The 18,534-nt window shown below is 33.5% G+C and overlaps 1 pseudogene; it reads left to right on the top strand.

The window, feature by feature from the left end:
* Positions 1-7,452: 7,452 nt before the first annotated feature.
* LOC143406347 (cofilin-1 pseudogene) lies at positions 7,453-7,942 on the top strand (annotated as a pseudogene).
* Positions 7,943-18,534: the final 10,592 nt, after the last annotated feature.

The following is an 18,534-nucleotide window of genomic DNA, read 5'->3' as shown; positions in this document are numbered from 1 at the left end:
GATTTAATAATTATTTTAAGTTTTCTTGCTAAAATATTAAACTCTATATGAATATATAAAGTGACCTTACTGAAAATGTGAAAGGTATTAACCTAAAAAATATTTGACATGATTGAAGAATTTTAGAGTAAAAGCAAAAAGAACTTACATAAATTCTGCCCTCTAGTGGATAAAAATGGTTTTTCACAGGGATATAGGTTAACAATTCTAATACTATTGTACATTTATTAATCCTGGAATTTAACAAACAAATAAATGGATGAGGGATAATGGGAGCTGAGCGTTTTGCTGTTGGATTAGGAGGTTATCGGAAAAGAGAAGCTAGAATTATATATGTGGTAATGGTTTAAAGATAAAGAAATCAACAAATATGCATGCTTAGTTTTATATAAAGTTTATGTAGAAAATATTATAAGCATATGCATAAACACAGAAAAATGTACACAAATATATATATTTTTGCTCTATCATCTGAAGAAAATTCAGAAACAATGGTACTCCATTGCAATAATCTTACTTACCTACTAGAATCTGTTTATATTGCTAGTTTTAAATAGAAGGAATCAGGGATCCTTGGCAAATAGTTGATTTTTTAGAACAACAATAAAAATGAATCATGCAAGATGAGCAACCAGTTCCCTGAGCTTTTCAAAAGAACTTGCTAAAAAATCCCTATAATTGATTCCATACTGATATCAATGATGATTAGATAAATAAGTAAGCATGGGAAAAGAGATAAATGTCCCACACAGAAGAACTCCAAATAATTCTTTATGGATACTCTGTTATCAAGAGGGGAGCAAAACTCTCCACTCCTTCACTGTGGGGTGTGCATTGTGACTTTCTTTCAGAATGTTCATGGTGATAGTGCAAGTTTAGCTTTACAGGGGAGAAATTTTGACAATACTATCTAGTCAGGCAAAGTCAACAATAAAGGTGAAAATCATGTTTATAATATGTATCTTTGGTGTGATGCAATGAAGATGGCAAGTTGTTTCTGTGGTCTTCTTCCTCATAGTCCATAAGAAATACAAGAGACAAATCCCAGCTGAACATTGGCCTATAAAATGTCTGACAAGAATTTTTCCTAATGGCCAAGGAGATCATCAAGAACAAGGGAAGTCTGAAACTGTCGCAGTTAAGAGGAACCCAGGGGTACAGCTATTAAATATAACTTGGTATTCTGGATGGGATGCTGGAATTATAAAATATATTAGGTAAAAACCTAAGAAATTATAAAATAAAAAATATGGGCTATAATTAGCAACAATGTGACAATATTGTTTCACAAATTGTAACAGATGTACCATATGAATGCTAGACTTTTTAAAGACTGAATAGAAAATATATAGAAACTTTTTATACTATCTTCACATTTTTCTGTAAATCTAAAATATCTTTTCAATACAAGCTTCATTAAAATTATGATGGTCTAGCAACCCAATTTCCTGACAGACTTATAGAAAGTTAAGTATATTTTATCTGAGCAATAATGATGATGATGATGATAATGATAACATTTATTGAGATATTTTTAATTCCTGCCTAGTTTTAAGTGATTTAATTTTTTATAGTTTAACTAGTTTAAACTGTAAAATAGTTTAAATACAGCTTTCTTCATGAAAATTATACTAGTGCCTTATTTGACACAGTGTTTTCTCCTTTTCTTGTTTGAATAAATCTAAGCAATGTCCTCTAACCCAAAGGACATATCCATCATTTATATCTGATGCCATCACGTTAGCCTCTCTCCGTTTCTCAAATTCAGGCTAATATTGCCAGCTGCCCGTGGAACATATTTTTATTAATATATTCCCCAAGTTTCAAGGTTTATTTGTAGAAAATTGGAACATAATGAGCTTTCTTCTTCCTAATTCACTGTCCCAAGACTCCTCTTATTTTCTCTTACTGTGTGTGAAATTACTTTTCACTGAATCACCTGCCCACCAACATTTGCATCAAGTTCACTTTCTCCCCTCTTCTCCCTCCACACAATCTTTTTTTGTCACTAAAAGCACATCTTTTTATTTATTTTTTTCTCTTTCCCCCCTCTCTCTCCTCTTGCCAGTCTTTGGTAGTTCTTCTCTACTGACATCAGAGCATTCTCACCTTCCAATTCATCTTCCACAGCTGTCTAACATTCAACTTTGTAAAGCAAAAATTAGCACTTCAGTAGATAACCTGGATTAAAACCTTTGCTGATTTCATAATTTTCCTCCTTATTTGTATGTCTTGGCAATTGCTTTAAATTTTCTTCCAAAGACCCCTTGGTGGAACTTTGTTGTGAGTTGCATTATATCATCTGGAAATATGTTCAAATCCTAATCCCAGAATCTAAGAACACAATTTTATTTGGAAATTAAAACTTTGAAGATGTAATCAAGTTCTAATGAACTGGATTAGAGTACATTTTAGATCCAATTTTCAGTACTCTCAAAAGATTAGGAAGATTGGAATAAACCAAGTATATGAGGGAAGAAGCCCCATGAAGGACACTGATCTAGTACAACCTGAAGCCAAAGCACATCAAGGACTCCCAGAAATATTTAATGCTAGATGAGACAAGCATTAAATGGGTTATGTCTAGATGCTTCAAATGGGTTATGTCCTTGCCTTGATTTCAAAAATGGAAAAATAAATTTTTGTTTGTTTGTTTTTGAGGGGGTTGTTTTTTCAAGTTTATTTTGTTTTAGATATAGCTCAGTTGCCAGAAGCTGGGGAGACCACAGTGGAAGAAGAGAGAAGGAAAAGTTGATTAGTGGCTACTATGTTACATAGTAAGCAATGTCAGCTAACCCAAAGAACACATCCATCATTTATATCTGATGCCATCACTTCAGCCTCTTTCTGTCTCTTAAAGTTCAGGCTGATATTTTCCAGCAAAATGTTCTGTGTGCAGTTTCTGTTGTTTTAAACCACCTGGTTTGTTATGTTTTGTTATGGTGGCTCAAGGAAGCTAATACCTATGTTATGTTGGATGACTTACATGTCTTTGTTTCTGGTCCCCCTACTAAAAATGTCATCCTTTATATTCTCTACAGCATACCTCAGATTTTAACCCTGGTCAAATTTCCATGACTCTAGTTAAGCAGAATTATTTGCTCATATATGTGTTTCTTTGGAAATATATGAAACCATTTATTATAATAGTTGAAAAATATTTACTTGTTCATATTTGTCATTGTTACCTCATCTTCTCATTCCAAATACTTCATCAAGTATCAGACACAAAGTAACTGCCCAATAGATTTTATTAAATGACTGACTAAGTTGTATTTTCCAATTTTTCATGTATTTTCATTATATGAACTGACCACATATAGGGATAATTAGCATTTTGAAATAAACACTCATGTATCATTTTTAGAGTATTAATTTAGTATATATTCTAAGAGTATATGCTAAATCAGTGAAATAACATTAATCATATTCACTTCATAAATACTAATTGGTATTATATAGTAAAGTTAATATTTTTTTAGTTTAAATATTGACATATGTTTGTAAGAAAAATATTAAAATTTTTTGGAATTCTTAAGGGAAGTAAACATCTTTCCTGCTAAATAAATTTATTAACATGTAACTAGAAACAGAAGTCCAAAAAGCCACAAAAATATATTTATACTTTGTTATCAATTTAATAATCTTTATTGATTTAAAGGAGGAGATAATTATCCCATGAGAATATTACCCAAAATATTAATAATGCATATGACTAACTTTATTTACATATATGATTTCATCAATGGCACAACAAGTTACAAGTTTAGACAGAATCTAAATATATTTAGGAATGTCACACACAAAAGGGAAAATCAAGAGAAAATGATGAGTAAAATTTAAGTCATCTTCTGTTTCTAATATAAACAATAATGAGAAAAACAAACACATAGAACAGAAGCACAATTCATCAAATTGTGTATATTCTTCATCAAGAAGAAAAGAAAGAGATACAAGGACATTTTTGAAATAATCAAATGAATGTCAGATATGGGTGGAGTATTGCTAGTCTTAGTGCTGTGATATACAACTGATTGTTCAGGACTCTGCAGGGAATTGCTCAGCACAAGAGGAATACAAATTAGATCTCACAATCGTTCAGACATGTACAAGTCTCTCTCTCATGTGAGGGGAAATAACTGTGAACTGGAAAATATCTTTAAGTTTGTTATTTCATTCTATGTCCAATAAAGCAAAAAGGGGAACAATCCCTAGCACCTGAAGTAAGTAAACTGAATGAGAACAATTGATGTTGGTTAGAGAATAAATTAGAATGATGAGAGAAAGGCTGGTAAACAATGCGTAAATTGAGTTATGGATCACCAGAGTTTTAGGCAAATAAACAGTAATTGGAAGAAAATGCAGAACTCTAATGTGAGTTTGATGTTTGCAGATCCAGTTGTTTTCCCCGTAGTCTAAAAGTAGGATGCATAAGAAAAAGACCATAAAAAATAATTGGCACTCTCCTGTATAGCTGTTCTTTTTATTTGTGTAAACTACGGGAAAAAAAAAATATTAGATAACAGGAAGATAAAGGAATAGAGGGGTCACTTCCCAGGTGGGTCTGTGGCATGAATCAAGAAAAGCAGACAGGCAGCTTTTCAACAAGGTCACCTGAATGATCAAGAATAGGGAGAACTTTAATGGAATTTAATACTGGACATTAAAACAAATCAGGGGCTCAGGAGAGTTTGTATAAAAAAATAAGGGGAAAGATCCCCAGCCCCCCAGAAGCAGCAGCAGCAGCAGCAGCAGCTAAACTCACAAAACAGAACATTCCCTATGTGAGCACAGTAAAGAAAAAAAAAAAGGAATTAAAAGAACTTCCATTCTCAGAAAGACTGAGACATGTCAGGGTACAGAGAGCTTAGAGATCAAAGACAATTCTTGAAATTACAGTGTGTTGTGCTACACCATATCTATATACAGGAGGAAAGCCACCATTCCTCTTAGTGGCATGCAAGAAGGACAGCAGAAAGAACTATTTTGCAGCCATGGCATGGGGGCTGGCAGTTCAAGTAGACAATTTCTGGCAGACCTGAGTGTGGACTGAAAAATGAGCTGGTCAAAACCCACTCTGTGTGACAGAGAGTGTGTCTAAGTGACCATAAGAAAATCAAGCATGGAGACAGGTTTACAAAGGGGAATACTGGTTTTAGAAACCCACCTGGCTTAACCCTCCCCCTCCAGTCTGGCTCTTTGCAGGACCAGCTGGAAGAGTAGTGTCTGACTGGAAATTTAAAAGGACAGGGGTGAGAGAGATTGGATACTGAATCAGAGACCAGGAATCATAGGGCCTGCAGGTGGAGCAGTGGGCTAAGAACAGGCTCCTATACCACATGAGTGAAAACCAAAGGAAATTCCTGGGTGCAGTCTTCCAAAATAGACAAGCAAGTTTTGGGCTTTGGAGGTGGGCTGACTTAAAATCTCTAGAACAATGGGCTCCCAGTGAAGAGACTGGAGCACCCTATTTACCTTGCTTAGAAAAAACTTTTTAGTTTGAATATGCCCCATTTGTTGATTCTTGATTTTAACTCTTGTGCTATAGGTGTCCTATTAAGGAATTTGGACCCCATCCCACGAGATGGAGATTAGGGCCAACTTTTTCTTCTATTAGATGCAGAGTCTCTAGTTTGATTCCTAGTTCTTTGATCCATTTTGAGTTAACTTTTGTGCATGGTGAGAGAAAGGGATTCAATTTCATTTTGTTGCATATGGATTTCCAATTTTCCCAGCACCATTTGTTGAAGATGTTATCCTTTCTCCATTGCATGCTTTTAGCACAAATGTATGATATGTCAAGATCATTGCATTGTCTTGAACAACTAATAAAAAAAAGAGACTGGAGCACAACTAAGCCTACACCCCACCTCTACAAGTTCTGCTTCCAGAACTAACACTCTCAACCTAAGAACACCAACCATCTTGAGGGTGGAACTAACATCAAACTTCAGACAACACCACCTAAATGTTAAGAAGGGAAGCTGAAAAACTTTTGAACTCTAGTGGAAAAAATTGTTCAAGTGTGCATTGATATCTCCCCCTTTCTTTTTTCTTTTCTTTTCCTTTTCTTCTTTTATATTTTTTATTATTTTTGAAATCAAGTATTTTTCATGCATCAGTTTAATGAGGGATGGGGTGTCTGAATAATGTATTATAGTTTTATTGTGTATTCTTTTATATTTATTTTTAAATATTTCATATATATATATAATTTTTTTCTTCTTATCTGTTTCCCTGGATTCTCCTTCTCTCTTTTCTCCTATTAACAGTCAATCTCTATTAACTGCTCTTTCCTTCTTCCTATAATTTTTTATTTCTATTTCTCTCCTCCTTCCTTATAAACATTTGCAGACAATAATTGAACACATAATTTCTATTTAATTTGACAAACTATAAACATCTAAATAGGAGCTATTAGGATTAAGGCTGTATATTGTTTGCATTAGGTATTCTTATTATTTTTCTCCCCCTTAAACATGAGATACTGGAAACCTTCAGGGACACTGTGAATCTACAAGGCAGAAGCTATACTGATTCAGATCCACAAGGCTAAATGGACAGACATAAAAACAAGATGAACAAACAAGGGAATAAAGTGCCACAAACAAACTAAGATGTTCCAATAATAGGATCCATTGACAACACAGTAGAAGACATGTAAGAGAAGAAGTTTAAAATGTACATAGTTAAACTTATCTGTGACATAGAGGATGATGCAAGGAGTAAAATCAGAGATAAACTTCAGGAGGTAAAATATCACTTCAATAATGAGATAGATTCTGAAAAAGAAAAAAAAACATAAATGCTCAAAATGAAGGAATCAATAAACCAAACAAATGGAAAGCATCACCAACAGACTAGAACCTTTGAAATACAGACCCCCAAGCAACAAAGATAAAATATATAATCTTTAAAATAAAGTCAACCATGCAGAGAATATGGTAGAAGATGATGAACAGAATTTCTAAGAATTAGGGTACAACATGAAAGAAAAAGAAAAACAAACAAAGTTAAGATTTTTCAGGATAGATAAAGGCAGAGAGGTACAAACCAAGGAAATGAACAATCTTTTCAATGAAATATCAGAAAATTTTCCAAACCTAAAGAATAAATGGAAAATCAAATATAAGAAGCTTATAGTACCTCAAGTATACAAAATTACCAGACCCACACCAAGGCACATTATAATGAAAATGCCTAGCATATAGGATAAGAATATAATTTTAAAAGCTGAGAGAGAAAAATATTATATTATGTTTAGTAGGAAATCAATTTAGATCTCTGATGATATCTCAACTCAGACCCTCAAAGCTAAGAATTTCGAGCTCAGAAAGAAAATAGGTGCCAATCAAGAATTTCAAATCCAGGTTCAGTTGGATCCCAGCAGCAGCTGCGGCAGCTCTCATCTTCACAGGCTCTTCTTGCAGTCTTACTTTCGCTTCTAGAAACATGGCTTCTGGTGTGACAGTCTCTGATGGTGTCATCAAGGTATTCAATGATATGAAGGTACGCAAGTCTTCAACACCAGAGATAGTGAAGAAACGTAAGAAGACAGTGCTCTTCTGCCTGAGTGAGGACAAGAAGAACATCATCTTGGAGGAGGGCAAGGAGATCCTTGTAGGTGATGTGGACCAGACTGTGGATGATCCCTAGGCCACCTTTGTCAAGCTGCTGCCAGGCAAGGACTGCTGCTATGCCCTCTATGACGCGAACTACAAGACCAAGGAGAGCAAGAAGGAGGACCTGGTGTTTATTTTCTGGGCCCCTGAATCCGCACCCCTTAAGAGCAAAATGATCTATGCCAGTTCCAAGGGCACCATCAAAAAGAATCAAGCACGAATGACAAGCAAATTGCTATGAGAAGGTCAAGGACCTCTGCACCCTGGCTGAAAAAATGGGGGGCACTGCTGTCATCTCTCTGGAGGGCAAGCCTTTGTGAGCCCCCTCCAGCCCCCTAACTGGAGCATCTGGCAGCCCCTAGGGGGTTGCAGGCTTCCCCCTTCCTGCCAGACCAGAGGGGCTGGAGGGATCCCCACAGGGGGAGGGCATTCCCTTCACCCCAGTTGCCAAACAGCTCCCCCTACACCCTGGACCACTCACCTCCCTCCATCCCTGACAGTTCTGGCCTTCCCAAACTGCTTTTGATCTTCTGTTTCCTCTTGGGTTGAAACAGACCAAGTCTTCCCCCAGGCACCCAGTTGCAGGGGGGCTGTAATTTTTTTTAACGATACCCCTATTTCCCACCTGTTCCTCCCCCATCCCAGGCTGCCAACTTCTAACCGCAGTAGTGACTCTGTGCTTGTCTGTTTAGTTCTGTGTATAAATGGAATATTGTGGAGATGATCCCTCCCTGTGCCGGCTGGTTCACTTCCCTTTTCTCTTGGTCTTGACCATTCATGGAAGCAGGACCAGGAAGCAAACTTCAATTAAAAAACAAAACCAAAAGACAAACAAACAAAAGACAACAATAAAAAGTCTTGTTTTAAAAAAAAGAATTTTAAGTCCAGCAAAATTAAGCTATAGATTTGAAGATAAAATTAAAACCTTCTATGATGAACAAAAGTTAAAAGAATTCACAACTAGAGAGCCTGCACTATAGAATATTCTCAGCAAAATATTCCTAGAAGATGAAATAAGAGAGAGAGAGAGAGAGAGAGAGAGAGAGAACCAGCAAATGAAGGAGCTACAGCAAAGGAATATTCAAAGGAGAAACTAATTCAAAGTATAAATCAGAAGAAAAATGACTGGGAATACAAATCATATTTCAATATACATTTGAACATTAATGGCTTAAACTGATCAAAAGATATAGACTGGAAGATTGGATTGAAAAAAAGAAAGACCCAACAATATGTTGTCTCAAAGAGATCCACCTTAGACAAAGACATCCAAAGATAAAAGATGGATGGATGAAAAAAAATCACATGAATCATATAAACAAGCAGGGATGTCTATCCTAGTAACATATAAAGTGGCCTTTAAGCCACAATTAACCAGAAGTGACAAAGAAAGACATTTCATGCTGTTTAAGGGAACTTACATTAACAAGACATAACAATTATAAATATTTATGTCCCAAACAATGGAACATCTACATATATTGAACAAACCCTTCTCATTTCAAGAAACAATTGGACCACAACACAATAATACTGACTTTAACACACTGCTCTCACTACTAGATAGATCTTCTATACAAAGAAACTATAGAACTAAATAATACAATCTATAATTTAGACTTAACAGACATATATAGAATATTCCATCCATCAACAAGTGAATACCCTTTCTTCTCAGTAACACATAGATCCTTCTGTAAATTAGACCATATCTTAGGCCACAAAACAACTCTTAGCAAATACAAAATTATAGAGATAATACTATACATTCTATCAGAACATAATGATCTGAAATTTGAAATTGGTGATAAAATTAAAAAAAAAATAGAAGCTATTTCAACACCTGGAGACTAAATATTATGCTATTTAATGATATGTGGATAGCAGAAGACATTAGAGGGGAGATAAAAAATAATTTCTTAGAGGTAAATGAGAATTTGAATACAATATGTCAAAATTTCTGGAACACTATGAAGGCAGTGCTAAGATGGATGTTTACTGCGTTGAACTCATTTATTAAAATAATAGAAATGCAATGAATAAATGACCTAATACTACATCCCAAAGCCCTAGTAAAAGATTAACAAATTAACACCAAGAGCAGTAGAAGACAGAAAGTAATTAAAATCAGAGCTGAAATCAATAACATTGAAACAAAAGAAACATTTCAAAAAGTTGAAAAAAAAATATTGGTTCTTTAAAAAAATAAATAAAATTGAATAACCCTTACCCATCCTAATGAAGAGAGAAAAAACTCAAATTACTAAAATTTGTGATGAAAAAGGAAATATCATGACAGACACTATTGAATTACAGAAGATGATCAGAAACTATTATGAAAATTTATACTCTAATAAAATAGAAAATCTCACTGGATGTGGTGACACATACCTATAATTACAGCAGCTCAGGAGGCTGTGACAGGAAGATCATGAGTTCAAAGCCAGCCTAAGTAACAGCAAGGTGTTAAGCAATTCAGTGAAACCCAGTCTCCAAATCAAATACAAAATAGGGCTGGGGATGTAGCTCAGTGTTCTTGTGCCCCTGAATTCAATCCCTGCTACCCCCTCCACATACAAAAATAGAAAATCTCAAAGACATCAAATAATTGCTAAAGACATATGACTTAACCAAACTGACTGAAGTGAACATACACAATTTAAAGAGATAAAATTTAAGCAATTAAAATAAAGACTATCAAAAGCTTATGAATTAGTAAAAGCCCAGGCCCATATGGATTCTCAGCCAAGTTCTACAAGATCTTCAAGGAATAATTATCCCCACTACTCCTCAAATTATTTCATGAAAGAGAAGAGAGCCCTTCCAAAATCATTGTATGAAGCTAGTATCACTATGATACCAAATCAAAAAAAGATACAACAAGGAAAAAAAAAACTTCAGATCAATACCCCTGATAAATATATATGCAAAAATTCTCAACAATTCAGACAAAGTGCATACAAAAGCATATTAAAAAGATAAATTCCTCAATAAAGTGAAGTTCATCCCAGGATGTAAGGTTGGTTCAACATAGAAAATAAAAATAATTCATCACATGAATAGCCTTAAAAACAAGACATCATTTTAATAGATGAAGAAAAAGCATTTTACAAAATACAACACCCCTTCATGTTCAAAACACTAGAAAAATTAACAATAGTAAGGAATATACCTAAACATTGTAAAAGCTATCTATCTAATCCCAAGCCCATCATCATTCTGAATGGAAAAAAAATTGAAAGCATTTCCAATAATAACTGGAAAAAGAAAGAGAAAATGCCCTCTTTCACCACTTTTATTGAATCTCTACCCACATCAATTACACAGGAGAAATAAACAGATACCAATAGAAAAAGAACAATTCAACTATCATTACTTGCTAATAATATGATACTATATTTAGAAAATCCCAAAAACTCTACCAGGAAAATTCTGAATCTCACAAAAGAATTCAGCAAAGTAGCAACACCCATAAATCAAATTGGTTCCTATATATCAGTGATGCCTCCAATGAAAGAGAAATTAGGAAAAGTACCCCTGCACAATAGTATCAAAATATAAAATATTTGAGAATCAATCTAATCAAAGAGGTGAAAGACCTCTACAATGAAAACTACAGAACACTAAAGAAGAAAATTTTTTTAAAGAGAGAGAGAGAGAGAAAATTTTTTAATATTTATTTTTTTAGTTTTCGGTGGACACAAGATCTTTGTTTGTATGTGGTGCTGAGGATCGAACCTATGCCGCACGAATGCCAGGCGAGTGCACTACCACTTGAGCCACATCCCCAGCCCAAGAAGGAAATTTAAGAAGAACTTAGAAGATGAAAAGATCTACCTTGTTTTTGGATAGGCAGAATTAATATTATCAAAATGACCATACTACCAAAAGGACTATACAGATTTAATGCAATTTGAATCAAAATTCCAATTGCATTCCTCATAAAAGTAGAAAAAGCATTTATAAAATTAATCTGGAAAAATAAGAGACCCAGAATAGCTAAAGCAATCTTTAGCAGGAAGAGTGAAGCAGGTGGCATCACCATACCAAACCTTAAACTATTCTACAGAGAAATAGTAGCAAAAACAGCATAGAATTGGCACCAAAACAGATTGGTAGATCAATCATACAGAATAGAGCACACAGAGACTAACCCACAAAACTAAAATTATCTTATATTAAACAAAGGTGCCAAAAATGTGCATTGGAGAAAAGATAGCCTCTTCAACAAATGGTGCTGGGAAAACTCGAAATCTATATGCAAAAAAAAAAAAAAAAAAAAAAAAAAAGAAAGAAAGAAAATAAAATAAAAGAAATTAAACCACTATATCTCACCATGCATAAAACTCAACTCAAATTGGATTAAGGTCTATGAATTAAACCATTTTCTCTGTGTCTAATAGAAGAAAAAGTAGACCCTAATCTTCATCATGAGGGATTAGGTCCCAACTTTCTTAATAACATTCCTATAGAATAAGAATTAAAACCAAGAATCAATAAATGAGTTGGAAACAAGCTAAAAAGTTTCTTCTCGGAAAAAGAAACAATCTGTGAGGTGAACAGAGAGCCTACATCCTGGGAGCAAATTTTTACCCCTCACACATCAGATAGAGCACTAATCTCTAGAGTATATAAAGAACTCAAAAAGCTAAGCAACAAAAAAACAAATAACCCAATCAACAAATGGGCCAAAGACCAGAACAGACACTTCTCAGAAGAGGTTATACAATCAATTAACAAATATATGAAAAAATGTTCATCATCTCTAGCAATTAGAGAAATGCAAATCATAACTACTCTAAGATATCATCTCACTCTAATCAGAATGGCAGCTATTTATGAAGACAAACAACAATAATTGTTGTCAAGGATGTGTGGAAAAAGGTACACTCATACATTGTTTGTGGGACTGCAAATTGGTGGAGCCAATATGGAAAGCAGTATTGAGATTCCTTGGAAAGCTGGGAATGGAACCACCATTTGACCCAGCTATCCCTTTCCTAAGTCTATACTCAAAAGTCTTAAAAACAGCATACTACAGGCACAGCCACACCAAGGTTTAGAGCAGCACAATTCACAATAGCTAAAATAATGCTATGTGAAGTTAGCCAATCCTGCAAAAACAAATGCTGAATGTTTTCTCTCATATAAGGAAGCTGACTCATCATGGGGTAGGGAGGGAGACCATAGGAGAAATAGATGAAATCTAGATAGGCCAGAGAAGTAGAAGGGAAAGAGAGGGGGAGGGGAATTAGCAAGGATGGTGGAATGTGATAGACATCATTATCCAAAGTACATGTATGAAGACATGAATTGGTGTTAACATACTTTACATAAAACCAGAGATATAAAAAATTGTGCTGTATAAGTGTAATAAGAATTGTAATGCATTCCGCTGTCATTTATTTTTTAAAAGATCAATAAAAATGAATTAAAAAATTGCTCATGCTTATTTACTACATCTTTTTTATTTTATATTTTTAGGTAGTGGGAATTGAACCCAGTGGATCTTTACAGTGAAGCTACATCCCCAGCCCTTTCTACTTTTATTTTGAGACAGGGTCTCACTAAGTTTCAGAGTGTCTCCATAAATTGCTGAGTTTGCCCTTGTACTTGTGATCCTCCTGACTTAGCTCCCTGAGCCACTGAAATTACAGATATATGTTACTCTGTTGCACTTAGAATATAGATAATATTTTAAATAATAATATTGTTTATTAATTTGTACATATTTCCCCATATTTTACTGGAGATATATATATATATTTTTTCAGTTTCTAAAATTTTATTATTTCATTTTTTTACAATTTTACTTAAATTAGAAGCTTAGTTGATTGATTTTTAGCCTAGTTTTTTTTTTACTATATACATTTAAAGAAATTTCTTTTCCACTAAGCATTATTTAGCTGAAACAGTCAAATTTTACCATGAAATCCTTTTATTAACATTCACTTCAAAGTATTATTTGATACTCATTGTGATTTATTCTTTGACTTAGAGAAGTGTATTACTCAATTTTGAAATGTCAAATATTTTGTAGCTATTTTTTGTCTGCTTTCTAGCTCACTTCTACTCAAAGACAAATAATAATGTTTATGTCCTATGAAATTTGTTGAGAAAAATAAATTTGAAAGAATAAAGTTCAATAGAAGTAATAAGCTTAAAATTTACTTCTCAACAGAAGAAATAGTACATATTTTCAAAAGCTGAAAGAAAATAAGATAAAAATCCCTGAACACTAGGTCCAGTGAAAATCATCAGCAGAGCTGGAGTTGTGGTTCAGTGGTAGAGTGCTTGCCTTGCATGTGAAGGTCACTGGGTTTGATACGCAGCACCACATAAAAATAAAATAAAGGTATTATTGTGTCCATCTACAACTAAAATAATATTTTTAAAAAATATCAGCAATAGAGCTCTACTAAAATTAATTCTAAACTATTTTACATATAAAAGAATGTTTACAGTGCCTAGTAGAGTGCCAGAGTGCCAGATGCTAAATTGAATTTTTCTGCATATTCCTTATTGTGCCTCTGTCAATTTTATGGAAGAACAGTACTTAGGGCCTCCCTGTCATTTAGGAAACACTCTCTTCCAGCTCTTGTAGAGGATAGTGTACAAAGAGTATGAATATTACTACTGAACAGAGCATTTATTTGACATCAATAAGACTTATATGGCTTTTTTGAACTCTCTCTCTCTCTATCTTTTACAAATTATTCAAATAAATTGAAATAGTGGATGAATAATTAGCCTGTATCTGAAAAATTTTTAGCAGAGTTTTTCATGATGTTTTTCTTTTCATGATATTTTTCATGATGTTTTTATTTTCATTTTTTTCTGAAAAAAAAATGTTCATCTGTTACTATGTACCAAAAATTCATATAAGGAATACAATCAGTGATTTCAAGATTTCTGTCTTTAAAAAAAAATTATGTTTTATTGAAACATATATAATATTCTTCTCTACAATTTTTAATGGTTCCTTCATTTTGCCAACATTTAGAGAATGGATCTTATGAGGGGTTATGTTGAAGACATATTTCAATTGTTCACTTAATAATTGAGTAAAAAAAAAATTCAGATCCAAGAATTTTATCACAGATTTATCAATATTAAGCCAGGACTTTGGATAATGAGCTTTGTTCCAAAAATCAAAATTACTTTATTTTTATAAACAGAAAGACTTTTAAAACATCAATGTGTTAAAATTATTAGAAAGACTAAATGAGAATCATTGTCATTGCAGAAGCTCTTGAGCTTAGGATAATAAAACCAGGAAAATAAACCTGCAACTTAATCTGCAATGTCCATGAAGTTGCTGAATACATAGGGAGATACCTAGTCACTCACAAACTGCTATTATATGTAAAACAGAAAACTCAAGTAAAATAGCATTGGTTTCCCTCCTAACCTATAAATCTTTTAAGTTTATATAACTGATAGAATTTAATTTGCAACTATATATCTACTAAAAGATACCATGAAGTATAATTACAGCTAGATACAAGATCTAAGCAAACATATCTAACATGATCAAAACATTAATTTTATTTTTAAAATTTTTAAACTATATTTTTATTAGCACACTAAAATTATACAACGTGGTAGGATTTATTATGCCATATTTGTGTATGAAAATAACATAATTTGATTGCTCTCACTCCCCTATTGTTAATGGGAAATATTAACTTTTCACAGATCATGTTAGGATAATGCTGACAAAAAAAAAAAAAAAAAGGTATTCTTTTTTTTTTTTTTTTTTTTTTTTTTTTTAATCTTGGAAGAAAAAAGCACACTGTGGATGATTTTTTTTTCATTATATATTTCAGTAATAAACATATTGGGGAAAACCTTGATTTGAGTTTACTTTGATCTTTAGTATAATTGTCAGGTTTCTTATCATATTCCAATTGCAATATCATTGACTCTTTTCCATCAATTTAGGGGTTTGTGATTAGTTTTATATTTTGATTTATGCACAACACTTTCACAATTTTAATTCAAACTACCAATGACTACCAATGAAAGCTTCAATACAGTTCATATTATTCAATCTTATTTTTACTTTTATGATATGCCCCTCTTATTCATCATATGATTATTTTCTAATAACCAATGGGTATTTTTACATACACTAAGGAGAGAATCTATACGATTTATTGTCTTACATTGCATTTTTCCTTAACATCCATTTTTGGTGGTTTTATAGAAATCATTGACATAGCTCCATAAGTTGATAGCTACTGATCTGGAAAGACTGAGTACTTCACTTGGAGGACAGAATGGCCCAACAGACTTGATAATGATATTGACCACTCTTAAGTGCATAAACTGCTAAGTGGGTTCTTCGATAGTTGCATGTACTCAGAAAATACATCTGCACTCCAGACACTCAAGAATTAGTTTGACTCTATATGAGAAGCTTTATCAACTAAAAGAATTAACACATAAGACAATGGGTCTCACCAATAGACAATGTCAAATATTAGGTTAAAATTCCCCCTGGCATAACTTCACCAAAGTCAAATATCAGTGACTTCTGTTATTTCCATGAATTATGAAAAGGGGTATAAAATTAGGGGCTGATTTTTAATTTACTTTATTAATTAATAAATTTCTGCATGATCATACATTGTTTAATCATAGATCATGATAATATTTTCATATGGTTTAAGTTAAAATAATAACAGAAGGAGAATAAATACAAAAATGATATTCTTCTTCTAAGTTCTAATGTTATAGGAATATGCAAAGGACACCAGTTGGAGCATTTTGCTTTATTGGCTATATTGCTTTTATGTATTCCTTATCATGGTAAGTACTTTTTTCTGGTTTTCTATCCTACTCTGATGAAAAATGACAGGGAACAGTAGTAATGAAAGTCTGGCAATAACTATGAATGTACACATCAACCTGAGAAAAAAATAATGTGAATTGGCAATTGTAATAAGAGTGGTGTAATTCAGTAAAATTCCCCAGTCTTGTTAGAAGACATGAATTTAGCACCATACTAAATTTATTATAATTTTCTCATACATTTTTGAATAGGAGTGCCTAAAACACTATTATTGTTTTTAAACTTTACATTTTTACATAATGTTCAATATTCAAGTTTAAAATAAGTTGCCTAGTTGATCTTAAAATAACTGTATAGCATTCTAATATTTATAATAAATTTGTGAGATACATAATCTCAACTTAAATATATGCTATAAGAAATATTTGTGCTTTATAAGAAGTAAATTTGATTGTGATGACCTGAATTGTGTTTTTAATGTAATTTTCCTAATCTATTTTAAAATAGATACCATTAGATAACTATAATTTCTTTGTGTTTATATATATATGTTGTATTGTATTATTCATATTTCACCATTTTATGTTTAACAGAGGGTGTCTTTCATATTTGATATTTGGAAAAATTATATGTTTTATTCCTGAACACACTCAAGATATAACAGTGAAGAGCAAACCTTCATAGAATGTGCTAGTGTGGTTATAGGAACAATTTTGACATGTGGTCTCTTCTAAAGGAGCTTACATTTCTAGAAAGGACTTATAGGCAAATAGAATTGTATAAAAAAGCTTAATATATATGGATTGTTACTTGAATATAATATATTACACCTATTTCTAGATGTCCATCCTCTCAAGAAAACCTTTCCATAGCTTATGTTATTTATACTTGTCTGCATTTCTTAGGTGTGTTTCAAAATTATTGTAAACTCATTTCATATGTGTCATGAATATAAAGTTGGAAATATAAAAATTATAAATTAACAGGAGTCATAGTCTCTTTTACTATGTCATATTTCTTTCTTAAATGAATCCATTTTCTTTTTGTTCACTTTCACACAATCTAAGACTCAATTATCATTTCCTTTTTCTCTTTCAAAGAAATGAATAGAAATTTAATATAAAAAAAATTCATTTTAGCTCTGAAAAAAAAAAAAACAACATAATCCAGCAAGAATAAGAAACTATGAACCTAGAGGACCCAAGTTGGCGGAGTAGAGGAGATACCATTTCTGGCTGCTCTGTGCATAAATCCGAGAAAGCTATCAGGCAGCTTCTCCACGGGGTCTCTCACTAACTGAATACAACATCCCAGAGCATGTGACAGGACCCCATACAGCGGATTTTTGCAGAATTCACCAGAGCTGCAAGCACTGAGCAGAACTCTGAGCCTCTGTATTTAGGTAAGACTCCAGACTCTGATCTCAAAGCCTGCAGTTTGAGCACATTCATGTCTTTCAAGCTACAGAGCAGAAACACCAAATCAGCACCTATGCAGAACAGCAGAATTCTAGACTATGCTCTGCTCCCACACAGTTCATCAGACTGCATTCTAGTCACAGCACAAGGACATCCCGGCTCTCCCCACCTCACTAGACACCGCATGGGGGAAATAGATGGACTCCATCTTGGAAAACCTTTCTCAACATCTTTTGTTGGGTGTGGCTACCAATGTGGATCTGCCACTGAACAGGTACCTGGTTTCCAACTCCCCGTACCCCCAGCTGTGATAACTTGGTACAGTAACTATCAGCACAAAATCAGCTCTCAGTTGAACAGGAGCACAGTGCGACCAGGGCTCTGCCCACCTGATGTGATCCGAGGGCAGAGGGCAAGAGGCCCCACAGCTGAGACCTGATAAGCAAGAGAGGAAAGGGGTCTAAAAACTGGGAGCAACTCAGAGAGACCAAGATTAGGGAAGCTCCAGGCAAGAGAGGAAGAGTTCTAGTCTTCTCACACTCTTTACTTACACCACCCTGAGGGCAGAGACTCAAGCTTTGAATGGACAACTCCACCTACTGGAAGAGAAGAGAAGAAAATGGAACTCTAAGAGTATTTTGTTGTTGTTGTTGTTTGTTTGTTTGTTTTTGTTAGTTTGTTTTTGTTTTCTTCTCAT

This window comes from Callospermophilus lateralis, chromosome 8 (assembly GCF_048772815.1).
Source record: "Callospermophilus lateralis isolate mCalLat2 chromosome 8, mCalLat2.hap1, whole genome shotgun sequence".
In the NCBI taxonomy this organism is placed as follows: domain Eukaryota; kingdom Metazoa; phylum Chordata; class Mammalia; order Rodentia; family Sciuridae; genus Callospermophilus; species Callospermophilus lateralis.
Note: the sequence above shows the minus strand (reverse complement) of the source record. Positions and strands in the feature narration are given on the sequence as shown.